General features: G+C 41.7%; 1 pseudogene; it reads right to left on the bottom strand.

Annotated features, from left to right (window-relative positions):
- Positions 1-1,415: 1,415 nt before the first annotated feature.
- LOC149241436 (putative E3 ubiquitin-protein ligase XBOS34 pseudogene) lies at positions 1,416-25,441 on the bottom strand (annotated as a pseudogene).

The raw sequence follows: 25,441 nt of genomic DNA, 5'->3' as shown, positions 1-25,441 counted from the left end.
TCACCTCAGGCTGAGAAAGGTAAACCTCAAGGCAACATCAAACCATTCAGCCCCGTAGCTAGCCCTATGGGGCAGGAGAAGGTTCTCTCTGGTCAATCTCGGTAGATCTTCGATGGATGAGATGACCAACAAGGTAACACTGATATTAGGCTAGTAAACTGATTATAAAGGTTGATTTGGGGGTTTTTAATTAAATGAAGGGGTTTTTCCGAGCTGTATGGGCAAAATCACAGCTTGAACAGAGAAATATAATGAACAACACGGATTATCGACTGAGGCAAGGTAGGCAAAAAATTTAACACCAAATCTAGATTTAAATGGGATGGCAAGACTGGTGAGGAGCTGACAAAGGCATAGGAGATGAATCCTTGTCAAACAGAGGAAAACATTAAACATGAACAAACTTATAGGCAGAGCATGGCAGGCATGAATTCTTACCTAAACACTTCATTTGTTCAGTTAGAAATGAAACATAACAAATTACATATGAAACAAGAGAAAAACTTATGCTAAATTATCATACCACAAGAATCTTAGAAGTCAGAGCTGTGAAATTTCATTAAAAATCCCTGCCTAAAACTGTACATTGAAAGCTCTCTTTTCTCCAGCAGCTCTCAGCACTCAAAACTCTCCCCTCTCTAACTCTTCCCTCACACTAAGAATTTACAATTAAAATAATACTATCTGTAGGAAAACAGATCGACCCAAAACAGGGTGTTGTTTAAACTGACATTACAAAAATTAACAAAAAAACGTTTCATCCATCCTACAAATAGAACAACGTTCCTCTAAACCTTCTACGATTGGTTTATTAAGAGACAAAATCTGGAGCAAAGATCTCATGAAATCATGACTGAAGATCAAAATAGGCAAATTCGTTTATCTTGAAATCCTCTGATGACTGACACATGGAGCGCAGATCTCGTTGAATAAAGTCTGGAAATAGGCATCGAATCCTATTCTACTGTTCTGGCACCGTTTGAATAGCGGTCACAAAGCGTTCATTGCCTGTTGATTCCTTCTCTAATGGATAAAGAAGGTGATTTTCTTCTTGACAACTACTATCAAGGATCCTGCTACACATATTACTTTCGTGGCAGTCCTGAGACCTAGATTAACAATCGCAGTATCCTTACGGCTTTCCTCATGGCCAAGTGGTGTCAAAGCTTCTTTCTTTGGTACTACCATGCCTATAAGCCCACCCTTCAACGCAGTCCTCCAAGTATGCATTCGACCACCATCTGTAATTCCAACACACATACCAGCCCCAATGGATACCTGCCCTTAAATTTCGACTTTCCAAAGTTTCTCGAAAGCTGCTCGACTTTTCCAAGTTTGAAGAACTTAAAAAGTGACTCCGCTGCCCATTTGCATAGCCAGTAAATTTTGATCCATCCGGGCTACTGGAAGATATATCAAATGAACTGCCTGCCATTTAAGTCACTTGTTGAAGCCTGTTCAGATACAAGAGGAATTCCTTCTTGTGATGCAAATTGCATTGAAGCAGCAATTGCCATAGCGAGTTCTACATCCTCTGGGAGAGGCGTGTTTGCAGGTAGGTTTGGCTGCAAAGGAGGTCCTCCCCAAACAACTGGAGTATTCACTTCATTCTGAGCCATACGGATCCCTTTGCAGGCTTCATATAATCTATGCAATTGTGGTTTGTCGCCTTCAAACTCAGACAGAAACTTATATCTACTCTTTGCACCCTTGTCAAATAGTACCAGTACAGGATCTGGCAAATCAAACTTGGGTTCTTCAATTTCAACTTTCGATAGTGAAATAACTGTCCGTGGTCGAGAAACCTTTGGTGTTGGATAAATGGCAAGCTCAAATTTTGGAGGCCTCCTTGGATTGTGTGATATGGAAGGTAACACCACAGCCCGGATTTTTTTGATAGCCACTGAGGTGCTAATGCTTCCAAGAAGTCAGGTCCAGAAAGTTCCCGAATCATACCAGAAAAAAGAGAAATCCATCCCTCAATTATCCGAACCACGGTGACTTGGTCTTTACTTCTTGCCATGTCAAGAGGTGTCTGGCAATCATCATTGATTGTCAAAGGATTCGCTCCATGAGAAAGAAGCATTTTCACAGTTTTGTCAAGGCCACGTTTGGCAGCATGATGTAATGGATTTCCTCCATGAACCCCAGGTTTGTATGAATGTATATTGGCACCCAAACTGATCAATGTTATGGCCATTTCCAGTAAATCGCCTCTTGTACAAGCAAGAATAAGAGGGGTTCTTCCTTCCTTATCCATCCACTTTTGAGCAGCCGGCCATTGCTCTAAGCGATTTACAAACTAAAATCCCCAATCTAAACCATGAAAATACAGAGTTCCAACACCAATTAACTAGCCGCCACATTTCCAGTTATGATTCTATTAAGTATCCATCTCAATAGAGCACTTCCTTAAATCTTATCCACCTTATCTCAATATAGTAGCTAAAAGCTAACTTGCTTATAAGAAGTAGAACCCAGAATGTTGTGAACCTGACAAGAGAGAACAGACTCTCGTGCATTCCCCGTCCAACATAGAGCCGTGGCTGTTGCCACCATGTCAGAATAGTAAAAATGTGCCAATTCGAATTTTCTATATATCGCCTCAGCATAGGAAACAAGAATAGAATTGCAGCAAGTGCATTAGGCAACAAATATACCACCACAGCTAGGATATACAAGGAAGGGAAATTCCACCCGCTAACCCAGCTCTTGAAAGTTTTTATAAGACCAGTAGGATGCTCCCAGGTATGCGCATAACAGACAGGAAGTATGATGACCCATACAGCAGCAACTACAACCTTCAATATATATCTGAGAATCTGTTTGAATTTCATAGAGTGTCTTGCTTTCCAGCTAAAAATGAGATCCGCATTCCCAGCACTAACACAATCATTTAATTCAATAGCTGTGACAATGAAGTTTGTTCGGGATTTCCAGTGAGACTTCTCCAAATAGCTTTTTTTTGCCTCTGATTGCTGATGATGTTTTGAAGTGTGCTTGTGCAGGGATAGGAGCTTGAAGTTGCTGCTGTCTTTTGAAGAGCTGGAGAATAAATTACATAATCTAAAAAATACATTTAGTGATTTCTTCTTCAAAACAGGGTTTTGAAGAAGAATCAATTTCACATTTAATGATTTCTTCTTTTGAAGAAGAATCAATCTCTGACATGAAGAAGAAATCAATCTCTGACATGAAGAAGAAATCAATCTCTGACATGAGACGGAGTCTAACATCATCCACATACAATAACAATATAATATAGCTGCCATCATTTTGCTTTTTCAGATAAACACAATGATCAGAGTGACATCTAGTATAACCTTGTTCAGACATAAACTTGTCAAATTTTAGATACCATTGCCTTGGAGCCTGTTTTAAGCCATACAAGCTCTTCTTCAACCTGCACACTAGTTTCTCCTTCCCTTTCACCTCATATCCTTGTGGCTGCTGCATATATATCTCTTCCTCCAAATCCCCATGGAGAAAGGTTGTCTTTACATCTAACTGCTCAAGATGAAAATCTTCAGCTGCTACAAGACTTAAAATAGTTCTTATTGAAGTCATTTTAACAACAGGAGAAAATATTTCATCAAAATCAATACCTTTCTTCTATGCAAACCCCTTCACCACAAGTCTAGCTTTGTACCTCTGTTTTCCTCCATCTTCTTCCTTCAGCCTGTAAACCCATTTATTCTTCAATGTAGTTTTTCCTGCAGGCAACCTGACTAAATCCCAAGTCTGGTTATGCATTAAGGAGTCCATCTCTTCTTCCATGGCTACCTCCCACTTCTTTCTGCTTTCAACCTGCATTGCTTCTTCATAACATTCGGGTTCACCAGAATCAGTCAACAATAAATAATATAATGAAGGATAGTATCGTTCAGGGGGTCTACTTATCCTGGTAGATCTTCTAACACCACTTTCAGGTGTTTGGGGTGCCTGTTGCTATTGTGGTGGTCGCTGTTGTTGATTATTATTATTTTCAGTTACCTTTACCTTTTCAGTGATTTCATCAAGAACTACATATTCCTTGTTTTCTTTTTCCTGCAACTGATTCTTATGCAAGACCTTTTCATTGAATATTACATCTTTGCTCCTAATGATTTTGTGATTTTCATAATCATATAAGCGATAACCAAAATCATTAACACCATATCCAATAAAGGTACATTTCTTTGACTTTGCCTCAAGCTTTGTTCTATTTTCTTTATCAATATGGACAAAGGCCTCACAACCAAAAGGCTTTAAAAAAGAGTAGTTTACCTTTTTACCTATCCATGCTTCCTCTGGAACACCACCATCCAAGAAACTTGAAGGCCCTCTGTTTATTAGATAAACAACAGTATCTACAGCATCTGCCCAAACCTGTAAAGGCAATCCTGCATGCAATCTAATGCACCTTGCACGCTCCATGATTGTTCTGTTCATCCTTTATGACACACCATTTTCTTGTGGTGTTTTTGGAACTGTCTTCTCTCTGCGAATTCCATGTTCTGAACAGTACCTATCAAACTCTTTGCTGCAATATTCACCTCCATTGTCTGATCTAAGACACTTCAATTTCTTTCCTGTCTCAATCTCAACCAAAGCTTTCCATTTCTTGAAAGTATCAAATACATCAGATTTATTCTTAATACAATAAATCCAAGTTTTTCTAGTTGCTTCATCAATAAAAGTAACATAATAACAAGAGCCACCGAGAGATGATACCTGAGCAGGTCCCCATACATCTGTATGCACAAGCTCTAATTTTTCGCTCTTCTTTTCTTTCCCAACTCTGAGAAATCTGACTCTCTTCTGTTTTCCATAATTGCAATTCTCACAGAAGTCCAAATCAACATTCTTCAAACCCGGCAACAAATTCCTTGAGTGAAGAATCTTCATCCCCTTTTCACTCATGTGTCCGAGCCTATGATGCCATAATGCTGCATCTGCTCCTTTGGAAGTTAAAGCATTAACAGAGTTAGAAATATCATTTCATAAATACAATGTACCAACCTTTTCGCCTTTTGTTATTACCAGGGCTCCTTTGGTGACCTTCCAAGCTTTATCTGTGAAAGTTGTCACACAACCTTCACCGCCTAACTGCCCTGTTGAAATCAGATTTTTCTTTAGATCTGGAACATGCCTCACCTCCTTTAATAGCCATTGGTTTCCATTCTGCTGTTTTACAAGAACCTTACCCATTCCAATGATTTTACAGGGTTTATCATCACCCAAACGAACTTGTCCAAAATCTCCTTGAACATAGTCATGAAAGTATTTCTTATCAGGTGTGGCATGGAATGAAGCCCCTGAATCTACCACCCAGGAATCAGTAATATTTTCGAAAGAAAGAATCAAAGCATCTTGTAACACCTCACCTGTCACATTTGCTTCATGATTGTTTTCTTGCTGTGCATCTCCGTATTTTCCCTTTCGAGATCTACAATCTTTCTTTAGGTGTCCTTTCTTTCCACATTTCCAGCACACTATCCCCGATCTGGACTTGGATCTGCCTTTCCTTGATTTACTGCGATATCCTGATCTCTTTCCTCTTTCCATTTTTCTTCCTCTAGACTCTGCACTCAAAGCATTTCCCGATGTCTCACCGGAGCTTTTCTGTCGCAATTCCTCACTAAGGATAGCACCGACAACATCATCAAAATTTAAAGTACTAGATCCAGAAACGGAGTTACTAATGGCCATTACCAAACCATTCCAACTTTCTGGTAATGAGCACAAGAATAACAGAGCTCTAACTTCATCATCAAAGTTTACCCCTACAGAACTTAACTGACTTGTAACTGTATTAAAATCATTTAAATGGTTTGCAACAGATCCACCTTCTGACATATTCATATTAAATAACCGTTTCATAAGAAATACCTTGTTTGAGGCCGAGGGTTTTTCATATAGTTTCGACAACGTCTGCATCAAACCCTCTGTCGTGGTTTCCTTTGAAATGTTGAAGGCGACTGACGCAGCGAGGCACAACCGTATTGTTCCAAGTACCTTTCTATCGAGAAGGTTCCATTCTTCGTCTTTCATACCCGTCGGCATCTTTTTTTTTCTTCCCAATGGTAGGTATAGATCTTTCTGATACAAATAATCTTCCATCTGCATCTTCCACAGCGAGAAGTTTTGGCCGTCAAATTTCTCGACCCTAAACTTACCATCTTCCGCCATTGCTCCCACTCGAACCAGGAACCCTTCTTTCCTGCGAGTTTATCAACCAAATAGACCTTTGGCTCTGATACCAGTTGTTAGAAAATTATATATTACGGAGAAATCGAACACATAAAATATTGCAGAAATATAAACACAGAAAACGCACAAAACAAGAGAGACACAGATATACGTGGTTCACCCAGTTTGGGCTACGTCCACCCCAAACAACCAGTCCTTCCTTTCTATTATCCAGCAAAATGAAGAGACACAACCTACAGCGAATCAGCTGTAATATCCTATGTTTTCTCTCACAGTCTCACCTCTCTGTTTTTCGCTCACAGAATACACATCTATATCACAGCCTCAAATACAATACCCTCATACAAAGAGAGGGGTTTCCTTCTAGGGCAAAAAACCCTAAACTAAACATAAGTTCTATCGTCAGATCATCTGCCTAATGAACGGCCCAGATTGACTAGAAATTGCTATACTTTTACAAGGCAATTTTACATTTGTTTTTAGCTTCGGGGGCGCTACCCCCAAGCCCCTGCCAGGGGACCGCTGGCCACCGGACCCCCCAGCGTGGAGGGGTGTACAAACTTCCTGGGGTATGCATCCGGCTGAAACAAAGACCTCTGAACAATCATGCTCCACACACAACAGGGACTTTGTACCAATTTAAGTCTCTGGTGAATAAACTGTTCCTAAGGAAAAAGCTGTATAACCTGAGGATGAAAGATGGAGATATTAAAATTTCAGATGAAGATAAGTGCATTAAATTTGTTGTGTTCTCTACTAGATTCATGGGATAGTCTGGTTATTGCAATAGGTAGCAATGCAACTGCCTTGCAGTTTGATGAAATAGTCTCATCCTTGTTGATGTAGGAGATGAGACAGAAAAATATGGAGAGCCAGAATGCTGATGCCTTGTCTATATGATGATGGTCCCAGAACAAAAAAAAAAAGAGTCATCAAGTGGGAGATATAAATCTAGAGGAAGCTCTAAATCTCTAGGAAAACCTGTAAAGGTGGTGTGCTGGAAATGCGGAAAGGAAGGGCACTACAAAAGGGACTATAAATCTAAAGCTCCTAGCAAAGGAAAGGGATATGATGATGCTCCTTCTGCAGAGTTGAAAACCACTTCAGTTGAAGGTGGGGATGTGTACTTGGCTTCTTCAAGTACACATGTATATCATGAGGCATGGTTGATTGACTTAGGTGCATCCTTTCACTTCACTCCCCATAGAGAGTGGTTCTACGAGTATGAAAAATAGGATGGTGGTGATTTCTTCTTGGGGGATGACAGGAAGGCTAGAATCATTGGTTGCAGAAAAGTTAAGTTGAAGTTGCAAGGTAGAAGGATTAGAACACTTCTGGGTGTTCTGCATATTCCCGCATTAGCCAAAAATCTGATTTCTATGAGCAAGCTGGATGGTGCAGGTGTAAAAAAGTGTTCGAGAAAGATACCTACAAGATGGTTCAGGGAGCACTGGTGTTGATGTGGGGAGTTCGGATTGGAACTCTGTACAAGCTGCAAGGTAGAAATGTTATTGATGGGTGCAATAGTTTTGTGGTTCCTGAAAGTGGAGCAGAAAATCTAGTGGTCTCTGGAGAAAAGACCATGCTATGGCATCAAAGTCTTGGACATATTAAAGAGAAGGGCCTTCGAATATTTCATGGTAAAGGTATGGTAGAAGGTATGACTAATAGTTATCTGGATTTTGATTTCTGTGAAAATTCTGTATATGGGAAGCAGAATCGGGTGAGTTTCCACTTTGGTGGTAAGAGGGTGAAACAAATATTAGAGCTTGTGAAAGTGATTTGTTTGGATCTGTGAAGGTTCCATCACTGGGTAAGTCTATGTACTATATGTCATTTATATATGACATCTCAAGGAATACATGGATATATTTCCTCAAGAAGAAGTCTGAAGTCTTTGACAGGTTTAAAGAATTTAAGGATCTGGTGGAAAACCAAACAGATAAGAAGATAAAGGTGCTGAGGATAGATAATGGTGGAGATTTTTGCAGCAAGGAATTTGAAGAATTATGCAAGAAGTGTGGTATAGCACGATAGAAGACTACTCCATACACACCTGAGAAAAATGGAGTTGCAGAAAGAATGAACAAGACATTGATGGAAAGGGCAAGAAGCATGCTCAGTGGTGTTGGGTTAGGACAGGAATTTTGGGCAGAAGCGGTGGAGACAACATGTTACCTAGTCAACAAATCACCTTCATCAGCATTGGAGGATAAGACTCCATAAGAGGTATGGACTGGTAAGAAACCCTCTCTTTAACATATAAGGGTATTTGGATGTGATGCATATGTACATGTTCCAAAGGAGAAAATAACAAAGCTGGATAGTAAATATGAAAAGTGCATCTTTATTGGGTATAAGGATGGTTTAAAGGGTTATAAGCTTTGGAAACCAGTAACAAGGAAGGTTGTGTACAGCCGAGATGTGGTGTTCAGAGAGGTGAAAAATGTTATTAACATGAAGTCCCATCAAAGGAACATGAGAAGATAGAGTTTGAGATAAAGGAGGAAGAATCAGACTCTACAACATAAGAGGAATTAGAAGATGAAGAGCCACAAACTCCGGTTATGAGAAGATCATTTCGAGAAAGAAGGCAACCAGAAAGGTGTATTCCATCTGATTTCTATTCAAATTTTTCTTTATCTATTACTGATGATGATCCTAGAATTGTGAAGGAAGAAGTAGATTCAGAGGATGGAAAACTCTGGAAGGAGGCCATGGTTGATGAAATGGCATCTTTGCACAAAAATGAGGCCTGGGATCTAGTGGAGTTGTCGACTGGAAGGAAACCCATTAGCAGAAAATGGGTGTTCAAGAAGAAGACAAATGCAGAAGGAAAGGTGGAGAAATACAAAGCTCGGTTGGTAGAAAAAGGTTATTCCCAAGTTCCGAGAATTGATTTTGGTGATATTTTTTCTCCTATTGCCAAGGTAGCTTCTATTAGATTACTTTTATTTGTTGTTGTTGCTTTTGATTTTGAGGTAGAATAAATGGATGTGAAAACAACATTTCCTCATGGGGATCTAGAAGAGGAGATCTACATGAAGCAACCTGAAGGCTTTGCGTTGAAGGGTAAGAAAGAACTGGTATGCAAGTTAAAGGAGTCTCTGTATGGGTTAAAATAGTCACCAAGGATGTGGTATTAGAAATTTGATACATTTATATGGGGACTTGGCTTCACCAGAAGCAAAGAAGATCACTGTGTGTATTTTAAATTAATTGGTGACCGTGTTATTTATCTGGTCTTGTATGTGGATGATATGTTGCTAGATGGAAATGACAAAGAAATTATCCAGGATTTGAAGACCCAATTTTCCTCAAAATTTGACATGAAAGATCTTTGATCCAGGAGGATCTCGTCAAATCAGTTGCATAGGTTCATCGTCAGTGTTCAACGTCGCCGTCAACAATTCAGTCTGGTGTCATTTAGTTTCGACAATATTGTTTATGGATCAGGTTGTTCAAGTGATGTCTATGGGTTTTCATGGTGTTCAGTTGATATGGTGTTGTACCTGGTTGTCGACAAGTGTTCATTGTGAGTTCTGCCAGGGTTGATCATCAACATGGGTGTGTTGTCCATGGCAAGGGTTTGATATGGGTTCATCGTCATATGATGTTTGTTGCAAATGTCACTTTGTGACAATTTGATGTAAGTGGTTGATGTGGTCTTCATGGTCATCACGACCTTCTTCAGGTTCTTCTGACATGGTGATGGTTCTCGTTTTACAACATTATAATACACCTATGTTGGATCCTAAATTCTAAACCCTAGGACCTATGTCTAAAGACCTAAGACCTAACACATTAACCTAACACCTAATACATCAAACCTAAGTCTATACCATACATAAGTCCTACACTTATCTAAAACCATGTAACACATACATTACCTAAATCCTATACCTATGTTACATTAAAAATCTATGTATTAATACAATTCCAAAAAAAAACATAAAACACATTAAAATCTATGTATTAAACCAATACATAACACTTTGTATTAACTCTAGGCCACATTAAAAACATTATAAAACAATCCAACGCATATACCTGTGTTAACTGTAGCGGGAAAAGACCACGTGGGTGGTTGACATGTCAGCGGAGTCAGATGTTAGCCGTTGGGGTTAATAATTCACTGTTGTAGAATGGGAAACCATAACCGTAACCTCGCGGGGAATGGTTCAAAACATTTGAATAGTTCATAACTGGAACTGGCGAAGTTAATCGCAACCCTAGTCCAAAACCGTCGGGAGAAGTTTCATTCACATGGCAGGTGGTTAATTGTTAGTCAGAACAGTAGGGCCTAACCTGCAGGTGGCGGCTTACAGTTTGACGCACTGTTCACATGATCCATCCGACCTTCGCACAGTCAACTTGACCGCCAGTGGATTGTGGTTGTTATAAAGTTTAATTTGGGGTTTTTGTTGCAGTTTTTGGTCCAAACTAATTCAACCACCAAGCAACCTTATCCCTAGGTGGTAGATCATAACAAGACCGAGACCTCTTAAACCCAAAAATCAACCCATTCATTCCTAAAACTGGGAAGAAGGAGTTTGAATGTATTTGCAAGGCTATAAGAGGTTGTTTTGCACATTGAAGTGGACATTGGTGGTTTTGGGTTTTGTATGCAGATTTTGGAGGTTAGAGGCTATTTTTGTTTTCAGTGTAATAGGAGCATCCAGAGTCAGAATTGGGAACCATGATAGGCGTTGGAAAGTTGGTTTAGAGAGCTATCCATTGACAGTGACTCAAAGTGCTTGCGTGCACATTCACTTTGGTCAAATATCTGAGTAATCGACCTCTTCTGTTTCAATCCTAATAAAGCAGTCGCCCATCTTGAAAGTGGACCCGGAGACGTAGTCCATCAGGTACGAACTCCATAATCAATATTGATGTCTGGTTTCGCTATGTATTTTCTATTTTCATTACTATTTTGCATCTTATTTATGGTTTATCAACTGTCGTAAAGTCTTCTTCTCGAGTAGTTCTCACGGTTTTCTGCACTTTCAGTAACATTCAACTCATTAATGGCACAATCAATTCTACATCAGTTTTAACTTATGATCATTTCAGATCAATCTTGGTGCTGCAAACTGTATTTTGGGCATGAAAATTAAAAGAGACCAGGTAAAGAGGAAGCTCTGGTTAAACCAAAGGAAGTATGTCGAGACAATACTACAGAGGTTTAATATGCAGGATAGTAAATCGATGAAGGTTCCTATTCCTGTACGTGTAAAGTTATCTCCAGAACAGTGTCCCAAGACACAAGAAGAGGAAGATGACATGTCCTGTGTTCCATATGCAAGTGCAGTCAGTAGCTTGATGTATGCAATGGTCTATACTAGACCAGACATTGCACATGCAGTGGGAGTATTGAGCAGGTTTATGTTAAAACTAGGGAAGGAGCACTGGACAATAGTGAAGCGGGTTTTTACGTATTTGCATGGCACTAGTGATTATGGTTTGTGCTACCAAAGAAGACCAGTATTGGACAGAGTGTTGTATATTCATGGCTTTGTTGATGCAGACTGGGCTGGAGATCTAGATCAGAGAAGATCTACAAGTGGGTAGATGTTTAACCTATTTGGAGGTGTAGTCAATTGGATTAGTAAGAAACAATCTGTAGTGGCACTATCAACTACAAAGGCATAACACATGGCAGCCACTCATGCAAGGAAGGAAGCAGTTTAGTTGCAGAGATTGTGTTCAAGAATGGGGTTAGTGCAACGAGCTATAAGGATAGACTGTGATAGCCAAAGTGCAATTTTCTTGGCAAAGAACCCTGCCTACCATTCAAAGACAAAGCACATTGATGTTCAGTATCACTTTGTGAGGGATATGAAAGAATGAAAAAAGGTGTTGTTGGTAAAGGTGGACACTTTTAAGAATATTGTAGATGCATTGACAAAATCTATGAGCTTGGGGATGTTCTCTTGGTGTAGAGAAACAATGGCCATTGCAGGTTTGGATAAATGACTAAGCTCTCATGTGGCCCCCTATGGAAAGAAAACAACAAATGGGAGAATGTTGGGTTGTGTTATATTCTTTCCATGACTAGCTTCCCTAGTTAACTGGGGGGTTAGAGGGGGGCCAGAGCCCCCCCTTTGTTGCGCTGATTGCGCAGAGGGAGGTCATAGGGGGTTTGAGGGGGGCGGGTAGCCCCCTTCTATGGGGTCCAAGGTAGCGCCTTGGGGAATTTTTTTTGGGACCCTATATTAGGTTGGGCGGACCTACCTATGGTTTTGTGCATGGTTTTCACACATGGTTTTGGACGCGATGGTTTTTTGGTCCATGGTATTAGATGCTTCGACATGTATATATATGTATTGTAACATAAAAGGAATATAATGAAAAATCACGCTGGTAGTCCCAGTTTTGGGATCTAGGGGAATATCTCTGTGTATATTTATTTTATGTGTTATGTTCTCACTATTGTTTATTATCTATGTTTTAGAATTCGCATGCACGTAATTTCTGTATGGGGTTAAAACCTACAGGTGTCGATTCTTTATGGTAATTTTATTCAAAGTTTGATAATCTACAAACATGCACCAAGTTCCATCTTTCTTGGGTACCAAAAAAAAATGGTGAACCACATTGCAAAGTAGAGGGACGAATTACACCTTTGTATAACAATTCATGGACTTGTTTCTTAATTTCTAAACTTTCTAGAATTGGAATTTGATAAATAACAATGTTTGGGAGTGGACAATCTTGTTGTAGCTGTATTTCATGTTGAATTCCCATTTTTGGTGGCAATCCCTTTGGTTCTTGAAACATGTCTCCATATGGATTGACCACATCAACCAATTCAGCTTTCAGCTTCACATCACAGCCTGCAAAGGATACATGCTCTGTGTCATTCTTCTGCTTGATGATAAAGAGCATGAGACTCTTGTTGGAATTGACCAATTGTTTCATTTGCCCTGCACTTTAAAAACATAGATTAAGCTTCTTGCTATGTGTTCTCACAATATACTCCACTACGTCTTTGAACAAATGATATTTGTTCTCAAATATATGGAAAATGGCTTTCCTGTCATACAAATACAAGCTTCCCAACACAATCCTAGAAATATCCAGCAACACCACATCTAATTGGACTTCATCAATGAAATTTGTAGTAATTGCAAACCTAAAAACGCATTTCTGTTTGACCTGAAGATTGGCATCCTTGGTTATCCAACCCAACAGATATGGTTTATGATGAGGCATGGTTTCCAAATTCAATTTCTTGACCAAATCTGTAGAAATTAAATTTGTCTCAGATCCACTGCCAAACAACGTATCAATCTTGGTGTGTTTGGAAATAACTCGGATGTGGAACAACTCAATACTTTTTTCCTCATTTGAAATGTTGTTAGAGTTAATTTGTTGCACTAGTGTTTTCCACGACTTCCTCTTTTCTTGCTTTTTCCATGGATTTTCCCTTAGTGATTGTGGCTGCAATCTTGGTTTCATCACTTGAGTCAGAACCCAAGTCTTGTTGTACAACAACGTTGGTCTTCTATTTCCATTTATTGTTAAATTTATTCGGTCATAATTCAGGATGAATATTCTAGCAATGTTCTTCATCATGGCCCTCTTTGGAACAATTCTTGCACACGGGTTTCTCCCCTTCTTTCTTAACAAAATAATTTTTCTTCTGCTTTCTTTTAAAATTCTTTCCTTTTTCACCATCTAGAATGGCTTCTTCTTACCTTCTTCTTGTACATTTTCCTTCTTGCTTCGAGGTGTGTAGCTTGAACACATAGCTCATCAAGAGTCATGGGATTAAACATAAGAATGGTGCGTCGAAGATAGCTATGCAAACCTTCTATATATTTCAACAAAGTATCTTGTGACTGTAAGTCTACCCCTAGCATAAGAGCTCTTCTCCTAAACTCTTGAGTATACTCTTACACATTTTGACCTTATAACTATCTGAAATTTTGCCAATTCATGATAGAATTTTGCATATGGGCTAAAGGGTAGAATTGTCTTTTTATAGAAGAAATGAAATCAGACCAAGTAATAGAGATCTTACCATGTTTTTTGATCTCGTCTTGAGTCATTTCTTCCCACCATATGAGTGCTGCACCCTCCATTCTCAATGAATCCAACTGAATTTTGATATCATCCTCTTGAAGGTTCTAAATTCTACAATACACCTCCAAATGACGAATCTAGTTATATAACTTTTATGCATTAACTTCTCCATTGTACATAGCAAACTCGAATTTAACATCAATCTTTAGAAAAGGTGATTTACCGATTCCTTTTGCAGAATGATGATGAGTATGAGTAAGGGTTGTTTTAGTGGAAGAGTGTGAAGATGCTTGTGATGTAGAAGATGAAGAAGATGGTGGAGAGGGTGTAAGCTTGTCTCCATTCCCATTGTTGAAAATGGCAACAAGAAATGCTAAAAATAGAAATGTTATAAATAGCATCTCAGGTACTAGTGTTGGATATAGCAACAAGGAATGGAAAATGGAAATGCTAAAAATAGCATTGCTATAAATAGTATTTCGAGATACATTCCAATTTTAGTTAGTCCCTAAACTAAAATTGAGAATTAAAATTCGAATTTGATCTTAGCAGTTGTTTGTAAAATAATTAATTAATTCATCTTGAGTTAACTAGTTGTAGAAAATCAAACATGAAGTCTATGTTAAGACATGCAACAGTTTCTCCATTGATTGAGGAAGTTATCCCTTGATTAAAGGAGATCATGATGAGTTGTACTTTGAGTTGTAATTATTTAGCTCAGTTATCTGAGTTAAGTCTAGTTAGATTAGTTCCAACAGTTTGTGGAATTAATTGTGAGTTCAGTTAGTTAATGCATGCATGCATGTAAATGCTACACTTCAGATAACTGAATATTCTCTCATAAATAACTCATGCATCTCAGTTCAGTCAAAGACCCAATTGAGATCAGAGGAAGGGATAGTGTACTATTAGTTGGAGGGTTTTTCCTATATATGAAGCTCATCCATGCAAAAGGAATTATCTCCTTCAGGACTGCGTAGTTACTTTTGAGTTTAATGTGTTGTGTGAGAGGTGAATTCACATAGGTGGCAACATTGGACCCGAGGAGAAACTGCGTGTTGGGTAGCGGAGCCCCATAGTGAACTTTTGGGGCTTAAAGCTCGAGTATTGGGTCAATGTAATGAAAAGACTCCACAAAATGTGGGCGTGGAGCGGACCATGGGAATTTATAAATAGAGCGAGGCTTTAAGGGTAGAGGCAGTCTTTGGCTAGTTCGGATCTTAAGTGTTATGGGTTTTTGAATGTGATATTCACTCTAAGTCTATAAGTCCAAGTCGTGGTTAGTAGTAGTAAGAGTAGGCTTTGCAGCTGTGTGCGTAGAGGCTTGGTAGAGTCCGCAGCTATGTGCGCGGACCCCTGCAGCTGAGTGCACGGGGTGGAATTGGATTGTACTGGAACAAAAGATTAATAAAAGATAAGTGTTTCTGAAATACTGTGCATCTGCTTGCAGATCTGAGTGTTTGTTCTTCTGTTATGGTTTTATGCATCTTTTTAAGGTTTATGTTTACGCGAATTTGTTATGAATATTGAATGATTAATAAAGACTACCAAATTAAGTCAGATCTATAATAATAAGATACTAAGGGTAAATGATCTAGATATCGCCTCTTCGCACTCGGTACAGGTGCTACGCAAAGGTCATACATTTGCGCGAGGCAGTGCAAGCGCGCAAGATCGGATCGCGACCTTTCCAAACCTCATCAAGACATCCCTAGGGTGTGGAACCCTGGTTCCAGCACCCACCCATACTACCTCGGGTGAGACTTCAGTCCACGCTCCACGGATTGTTGCTGAAAGGGCTGGTAGTGTGGGATTTTTTAGGCTAAAACACTTTTGAACCTGGGTCAGGCCCCAATAAGCCAACAAATGGTTCCATTGCTGGGACCAGGATCTACCTAAGGGATGTCTGATGTCGGAACACTGGAACCCTATGAAGAAGGAAATTGAAGAGTGGTTAGATCAGAAGCTTCACGAGTTCGTGGTACAGGAAAACAAAACTCTGCATATATCCGAGAAGAGGTGGCTGGATCGATACGTATATACGGAAATCCACGAGATCTTCTTCACGACCTTCTCTTCAGAGCTGTATGATTGGATCACGAGGCTAGCCGACAGCTAGGGAAGGTACAAGCTTGATCAACCAATAGTGTGGACTCTGGAGCTAGTGCATAGACTAGAGGCATTAGAAGATAAGATCACGCAGGCCATGGACCACTGGCTCGACTGGATAATAGGAGGGTTTATCACTAAGTTCGCGATAGACACAACCATGAGCTATAGAGAAGCAGAATGGCGTTTTCTCAAGGGACCGTGAGGTAGGTACATCAAATCCTTGAATACCTGGATTAAGATGCTGTTATGTGAGAAAAGGGTTATGCAAATGCATTAATGAGTGGAACAACGCAAAGCAGAAAGATCTACAAGGGGATCGAAGGTTAGGAAACAGTTTGTTAATTTCACCTCCATGAGGCAGCGAGGAACATCGCACTTGGGTTTCCTCGAGAAGTGCGGTCAGTTTGATAAGGAAACGCATTCCGCAATTATCACCTCCACTTACGCCATCACCCACTTCACCTACTTCGCCTCCATCTTCAACCACCCCACCTCCACCAAACCTGTAGTTCAACATGGTGAGCACAATCAAGCTACTCGTATTCAAGGGAGTAGGGAATGAGGATCTAGATCAGTTCTGGTTTGTAGTAAGAGCAGTGTGGGAAGCTCATGGGGTTACGGATGACAACATTAAGAAGGCCACATTGGTTAGCACACTACAGGATCGTGCACTGACATGGTATATCAAGCACTCGAATGATCACCCAAATGCAGGAATAGCAGAAATCTAGAACGTGCTGAACAAAGAGTTTAGCCTGCCAAAGTCAGAGACACAGTCAATAATTGGGTTTAAAGAGATCGCGATAGTTACAGTTGAAACCCCTTGGGATCTAGATTAGAGGATGAAAAGTATGATCTGTGAAGCTAATATGACGCTGACGGATGTGCAACACTGCGCGTGGTTTGTGGCATCTTTGACACCACACTTGAGGATGGTGTTGTCACAACAGAAGCTTTCAATCCAGGCAGAAGCATTGGAAATGGTGATGAGGTTGCATGAAACCCCGATATAGGATCCTGGGTTGGGAGTCCAACAGATCCACGTGCAAATACAAAACCTATGCTTGGAGATGCAGAATTTGAAGCAGGATAGGGCACCTTGGCTAGAATTGCGTGAAGAAGTGTGGTGCATAAAATGTAAAGGCTAAGGCCACGATAAGGATCCTTGCCCAGTATTTGCGAACTATTTGGCAGGAGGGGGACCAATGCCATTAAGACCAGAGGCACAGGCAAGACCAAGTGTAGCACCTGCGCTCTGGTGCACGATCTATAAGGTGGGAGGAAAGCACACGATGGACAACTGTCATTTGTTGCAGAAGTATACTCAGACTCCCCAACAACTGTTTTGCAATTTTTGTAGATCGGTGGGCCATGATGAACGTACGTGTCACAGCTATGATTTAATGATGGAGCAGACCCTAGCATATAGAATTCAAAAGGAAACACGAGGCCTTGACCCAGTTGTAGGGATGGTGCGTGGAGGATTCCAAGGGCGAGGGCGAGGATGAGGAGGAATGGCGCTAGGAAGGGGCCGTAGACAATTAATCTGTTACAATTGCAGAGGACCAGGGCACTACGCTCGTGACTGTACCAACCCCACGAGACTATCTTGTTCATATTGTGCTCAATTCAATCATGAGGTAGTAGATTGTCTTGATGGCGCAGATGCACGAGAAGGGGCTACTACAGCCTACTCCAACCCAGAATATTCAAATGATGAGGTCTGAACTGCACGAATAAGACCCAAATGTGAATATGATGCTGCGAAGTGGGATGACTACTAGGGAAGATAAGGGGAAGAAGCCCGAGGAAGATACATGGGTTCGTAAAGCACCTACAAAGGATCTTGAGTTTGACTTGGGACACGCAAAGTAAACATTTATGGAAGCTAAGAAGAGCTTCACAGAGGCCTTTACTTCAGGTAGTAAGGATCAACCAGAGCCGGAATTGGATCCTTCTATGCTTACTACCTTTTTAGAGACATGCATGAAGCTGCTGCATGACAATAAGGCAGTCAAAGGACTACAAGAGCTGATCACTAGGTGCACAGGGTCGGGTGAACCGTGCGTCATCCGGAAATTGGGAAAGAATGCATTGCTCATTGGGAGGGAAATGAGATTGACGACGCAGATTGGCGAGTATGAAATGGATAAGGTAATCCTGGACCTAGGTTCAAATGCGAATGTGTTACCAAAGAAGACATGGGAACGCATGGGCAGGCCCGTGTTACAGTGGTCTCCTATTCAATTACGGATGGTGAACCAATGAAAGATCTTGCCCATCGGAAGGTTGCAAGGGGTAACAGTGGACATTGAAGGCGCGAGCACGCAAACGAACTTCGAAGTAATAAAGATTGTTGATGACAAAAACCCTTACCCATCGTTGATAGGAATAGACTGGGCCACAGATATGGATGGAGTCATCAACCTGAAGAAGAAGAAGATGATATTCGAGAAAAAGTCTCTACGCATGGTAGTTCCACTGGATCTAGCCGAAGGAGCACGCTACACTGAACCTGTGTGCGATGAAGACAACAATGATGAACTAGACTGCATTTACGAGATAATGGTGCAAGACCAGGATCAGGTGAACCCGACAGCGGATGGGAGGATCTCATGGGAGCGCGACAGTTCTTGCACTTTGGATTCAGATGAAGAAATAGAACGCTGGAAAAACCGGTTGAACGAAGTAACAATGCTGAATTGCAACATGATGGTTAGATCATTGCAATGCGTGATGACCGAAGCAAGGGAATTGCCAATAGATGATGGGGCAATAAATGTGGAGGAATCCTTAGACAAATTTGAAAGTATAGTACCAGAATAGAAGTAGTGCAGTGCGCTAGAAGGGGTGTTGCGTGCGACACCCGCATGATGGGGGCATACACCTTAGAATACTATTGGAAATGGGCATGAATGGAAAATATGGATGTGCTTATGAGGTGGAAGTCCCCAACGATGAACGCGAGCCGGGCAGCCAGGATGAGGCAGTTTGCGTGGCCACCTGTGTCGATGGGTGCAGATGTGTGTTGTGCAAACACCTCCCAAACTAAGAATAAAAAATCAGAACTTGACACAAAAGTAGGGAAGGTGACACACTCCACAAGCATTCTGAAATAGAACGTTCAAAAAGCTATGCGGAGTCATAAATAGAGTTCACCAGATGAGATGAACCAACTGGGACCTGCGCATACCAGCGGTTCACAAAAAGAGGAGTGTGGAAATGACCCCATCATTGACAAGAGGAGATGAAACCAAGAGGACAGAGAGGAAGTCCCGGACCACAGCTCCCGCAGTTGGGACAGGATGCAAGGACTTGGGTTAAGGAATTAGGCAGTTACAAGAAGCCATTCGACAAGAGAGCTTAAAACTTCGTGAACTCGATGAAGAGTGGGCACGGCTGAGGAAGAAAAGCATGACATTGGATGAAGAAATCAATAAACTAGAAACCAGAGTCGCACAAGCAGGCCGCGAGGAAGTAAGCATGATGGGACCAAGCCTAGCCGGCCCTACCACTACATTAGAAAGAGTCGCGACCCTGCCATCATGGGTGCGACTGCACCTTATTAAACATGGGAGTGTACCATACAAAGAAGAACGTGATGTGCTACCGGACACAAGGGTATTTGAAGGGTGCCCACAATCTGGGCTAGCAGGAAAATCAAAGCCTTGCAACAGGGGTGCGACCACTTGACTATCTGTAGGAAGCACAGTCTTAGCGCTCTAAGTAGTTGAAAGAAGGCGCGGGATTATAAACGAGTCTGTAGGAGAGCCGCGTGGAAAGATAGTTATGCGCAGGACCAGTATGTCACCAGGATCGCGGTCGCGCATAAAGGGCTACACTGTTGCGCGAGTAGGCGGGGAGGTGACTGTTGATGTCATTTTTCATGACAAGAGGGTTGATTTAAGATAGAAAGGAGTGGGTGGCAGGCCATTAAGACAAGTATTAAGAGTTAGATTCGGGACGATCTGCCGCCAAGAAGGTATTAATGACTCAGAAGTGGAGGGAATGGTTGAATTCAAACATAACTATAAAAACCCTTGGGGTAGCTTCGAGGCAACACTTGGTGGTTTAAGATTTGCGCCAGTAAAGAGCATTGAGCACCAAGCTACCCTGCCACTCGTGAGTACACAACCGAGTGGATCCAGTATAGCGACGATGATGGTTGCAAGGACTAGAGTGAGATTCACAGAAGAGCTCCGTGTGACCCAGGAGGAGCCTGGAGAGGCAGCAGTTGCCCTGGGGGTTCCAAAGTCCCCACACAAGCTACGACCTTAGAAATGCAAGCAAACAATGGGGCCAGTCTAGGTATCACCATGGAACCCACGATTCAATCAATTGTCAATGGCAGAAAAGGGCAAAGCTGTCACCATTGAAATCGAGGAGGAAGAGGAATATTTGCAAGCCCTGGTCGCTTAAATTAAAGCATAGGACGATGAGGGGGAAAATGTTTCCCAAGTACCTTTGGCGATAATGCTACCCCCATACATCCCCTCGTGGAAACGGATGACCAAGATATCTAAGGACCTGGAGGCCATGAAGAGTGCGCTCCAAACCCCGCTTCTTCCGGATGAAATAAGATTTGACGGTCCGTCGTTGGGATGGGTACCGAATATAAATTTCAAATACTAGGACCTCGAGGACAGTGAGAAGTTCCCACAATTTGCCGAGGAGAAATTACTACAGCAGAAGTGGTTACAGGATGTGGAGAAGGCCAGATTACTCCATCTAAGGTGGATACCCCACTACCACCATGCACCCATCAAAATTTTTGTCATTTTATAGCTACCATGTCTAGTACATGATGGGTATCTCTGGTTGGAGGAGCCGATTCCCATCACGATTGATTTGATACACTGGATTTCTTAGTTGCCTACCAAAGGAAACAATCCTGTAGCCATAGTAGGAAAGAGCAGTGACTTGGGCCTCGCAGAAGCTATGAAGGCCAAATATAAGTGGGAGAAGTGGAAGCGAGGGTATGTAATAGCAAGTATTAAGGACCGAGCGGTGCATGTCGCCACCCAGCTGCTGGTTGGCAAGCTCATGAGGAAATTCCGCACAGACTAGGCGCCAGCGTCTGTAATTGCGTTGGCAGAGCAGTGTGCAGAGGGGGTCCAGTTCAACTGGGCACAGTTTGTCTATGATGAATTTTTGACAAATTGTAGGGAGGCCCAGGAGCAGGGTAAGACATTCCACTACGGGTGGTTGTTCTTATCCATCATGTTGGTTGTAGGGGAGCTACTGGAGGACACCCGGTTTCCCACCATTGAGAAGAACCTACCTGAAGCCGCGAGGTACACCTGACTTTGGGCGACGAAAGATGCAATGAAGGTTCGTGGGATCAAGGTGTTTTGGGTGTTCATGGAGGTGCGCATCAGAACATGGATCAACCGCAGGCCGCATTTGTCCCCAACAATATACAACAGTTTGCAAAGCGCGACCGAATTCAAGGCGGATATGCATAATTTGTATATCCAGGCGTGAAAAGATCCAGCCTAAACATGGGTAAAGCTTCCGTTCATTGCAACAGATGATGAAATCTTCGAGGTAATGGTGGCATGGTCTCAGAGTGGCGTGATTCTGACTTAGCAGAACCATAAAAGTTTTCGACATGGCAGTAGAAGAAGGAAACCAATCTGCGCATCGCGAAGTTGGCAGAGAGAAAGCACCAGGAACAAGAAGCGGTTGCACAACGGAAGGCGGTTGAGGCAATAGCGACAGCATGGACAGCAGAAACCACAACCGCGCCCATTGAAGAGACCGAGGAAGGTTAGGAAATGTCCACGGAGCAAGAAAATCAGGGGGAGGTGGAGACACAAGAACACACAGACCTTACAACAACATTGACCCAACTTAAGAGGCTACGCGGCCACGAGCAACTAACTGCATGCAAAAAGACAAAAAAAAACGAAGACCTTGGAAGGGGAACTTCTTGACAGTAGTGGATCAGTTTGCGATGTCACTAAAGATGCTCTAGAGGAGTTGATGACGGAGCAGACGACTGTGTTGGGGGCGCTTAGAGAGTAGCTACAGGGATTGCAAGTAAGATTCCCGGGAGTGAGTTCACCACATGGCGCGGTGGGGCCATCCGACAATACTCAGCTAATGCGCGCCCACACAGCCCACATCATTGGATTACCTAAAGGTGCAGTTTTGGCAGCACTGTGGACGACGGGGCCACGATGAAGGGCTGTAGGTTGAATTTAGCCGCCCTTCCCAGAGAAACCCTATACCAACTGCAAGATGGGGTAATCGTTGAGCTCCGCGCCTGGGAAGGCCACACCCTCCAGGTCTTAATGGAGCAAAAGGGAAATTTGGAGCAGATTAGTCTACAACGTGATGACTTGGTTACACACAACTAAGGATTGGAACAGGTTGCAGCAGAGGCCTGTAGAAGCGTACCAGAACTGGCTGTGCTAGCAGAACTCCCAGTAGTCGAAAAGATTCACCACATGGCGGTAGGATTCCGTAGGGCCCAAGAGGAGGCCGTGAAATTTTAGTTGGAGTTGAACTTGCAGATCGCTAAGTTGCGGCTGAAGGTGTAGCCCGCTACACCCTCGGAAGTCAAAGAGTAGCACCACTGTGCCATTCAATCGGGGTTGGGAGTGATAGACCAGATGGTACAAGACTGTACAATATTGTTGAATCAATCCCTCCTCACGCTCACTTCATTGCAGGAAGATCCAACCATATAGCAGTTGGAGGCAGAAGCATGGCAGCTACAACAGGCATATGACAATGTCAGAGGGACCGCACAAACGGTTTCCCTTACTCAGTGCCTTACCCGAATGAAGGAGGCCCAGGCTCTCAAGGAACAGGTGGATGCTACGCGCCAAAAAGAAGCAATGCTGAAAGCATGCATTCAGCCTTGGCTCGAGAAAGCCTTCCTAGTCACTGCCATAATCGAGGAAAAGCTAGCACAGATGCAGAATGCATCTGGGCTAAGGCAAGCAGGTGCCCCAGAAAATGATGCATCAGAGATTCACACCCAATTGATACAGAGGATGGTGGAGGAGTGCATTGCCACCGCAAGTGAAGTGAAAAAGTTGTTGGATGGACTTCGCGTTGTTATCACTCAGGTTGTTCCCCAAAAGTTGTGAGAAAAGGGAATATGGTCGAGGTAACCACTAACCAATCTTTTAGATGCAAATTCTAGCCAATTTACAGCTAGAGAGGGCTCTCTCTTTATGATTTAGCTTTATTTTGCTATATGTTAGGCTAGTTATGAAGTGCAGGTAGTTGTTTGATTTTTGGATTGTGACATTCGATAGAACAGGGCTGCAAAGTATGATAAGTTCAGACCATTGGGTTAATGGATTCAACGATAAGAAATTTCTAGGTATGGTTTCTTTTGACAAAAGGAGGGACTGCAGACCAAGATAATTAATCACGCAACATTTTTCAAGCTGGAATCAGGTGAAATGGAGTCAGGGGATGAAAGGCAATTAAGAATATTTCACCATGCTAACAAAGGGAAAGTGGGTAAATATTACCAAGGAGCAGTTAAGAATTCCTTGATCATATTCAGGGTGTAAGAACCAGGGAAACAAGAGCAGTTAAGAATTCCTGCCTATGCTAGTCTTGAAGAAAACATGAAAAATGACAGGAATTGAACACATAGTACAGTTAAGTAATTTCTGAGCTATTCTTTTTTCCTGCAATTTAGAGTATGATATATAAAACATAGAAACAGTAAAACAGGAGTTAGAAAATACTTATTGCGCCATGAAATAATTCAAGAATTCTGCAACATGGGCTTCTGCCATCAATTCCATAACCAGAGAGTTCATCAGCAAAGCATTCCAGCAATCTTTATTCAGAAGAGTTCTCAAATTTACAGCGCAGTTCCAGAATGATATTCACCAACCCCTAATACTTAGATTGGGGAGGTATTTGTACAAAATTTTACAAAATATCTCAAAGGAGATAATATCTTGCCATAACTTCTTTCACCTACTCTACAGAAGGAGTAAATGCTCTTGGGAACAGAGAGAAATGAATGCAGAAGTAAGAAATGTTGTGCTGGCCGTTTTGTTGGTGAAATGCATTGATCACTTGCTCAGCGAGTCGGCAGATGGTACTTTTGGTGAAATTCCACGCTGCTGGTGTTGCTTTCCTAGGTGCTTTGATTGCGCTTTGATTGACTGCTGCCTAGCGTGACTTTATCTGCTCTTTTTTACACTTTATGGCATCTGTTATGTTCTGGAAAAATAAACAAAACTTTGAAATCCGCCTACAGGATTTCCAGCATACTCTGCCACCATTCATCATCTGGTAATTGGTGCCTGCGCATTTTAATTAGAGTTTCATCTGCATCTATGTACCTGAAAAAAGTGGGCTAGACTGTGAAAAGATGCCTCACTTCATGTTCAATAAAAAACAAATTCTCCAAATTGTCATATAGGCTTTGTCCAGATGGGAGTGTTTTCTCTCCTGCAAAACTTGATGATGTTGTGGCCTGAGTATCCACATATGTATTTAATCTGTGTACATAGGCTGCATGTGACATTAGTCTGTAGTCATCAGTTAACAAACTGGGCAGACCCTTTTCCTCCAAAACTCTAAATTTCTGTGTGAAAGAATTTATTTCCATTTGCATTTCCTGGCACTTCCTTTCTAGATTTTGTATGAAATTCCTCATGGTCAAAACCCTTTTAATTATTAAAATAGTGCTTGTCCTGTCCCTGATATCCAGTTTTTCCAGATCTTCTTTGGTGTGGGTGTTCATGAAATATATTAGCCTATTGGCCTGTTCGGGCATGTTTCCCAATGCATCCTTGGCCTTTTGCATTTCTTCTTGAGCTGCTACTACCAAATCAATCTGCTCATGAATTATTTGTATTGATTTCCACATATCAGTGATGGATTGGCTAACGTTGGCCCACAGAATGCTCCTAATTTCTGCCAGAGGTTTGTCTAACAAGAAGTCCTTTTCCAATGCTTTTACTTTGTTTTCCAATGCTTTCACCTCCCTTGTTTTTTCTGCCAGAGTCATCTTGGCTTTATCATAACTAATTTCCAACTTGGCCAGTTTTTCTTTAGCATCCTTTAATTCTGACACTTGCAGTCTTAAATCCTCCATGGCCTTTATCAGTTCTTCAGTAGTCAT

This window comes from Pinus tabuliformis, chromosome 8 (assembly GCF_031772625.1).
Source record: "Pinus tabuliformis cultivar Carrire ecotype Pingquan chromosome 8, CPIR1, whole genome shotgun sequence".
NCBI classification, from domain to species: domain Eukaryota; kingdom Viridiplantae; phylum Streptophyta; class Pinopsida; order Pinales; family Pinaceae; genus Pinus; species Pinus tabuliformis.
This window is presented reverse-complemented; position numbering and strand designations above follow the sequence as displayed.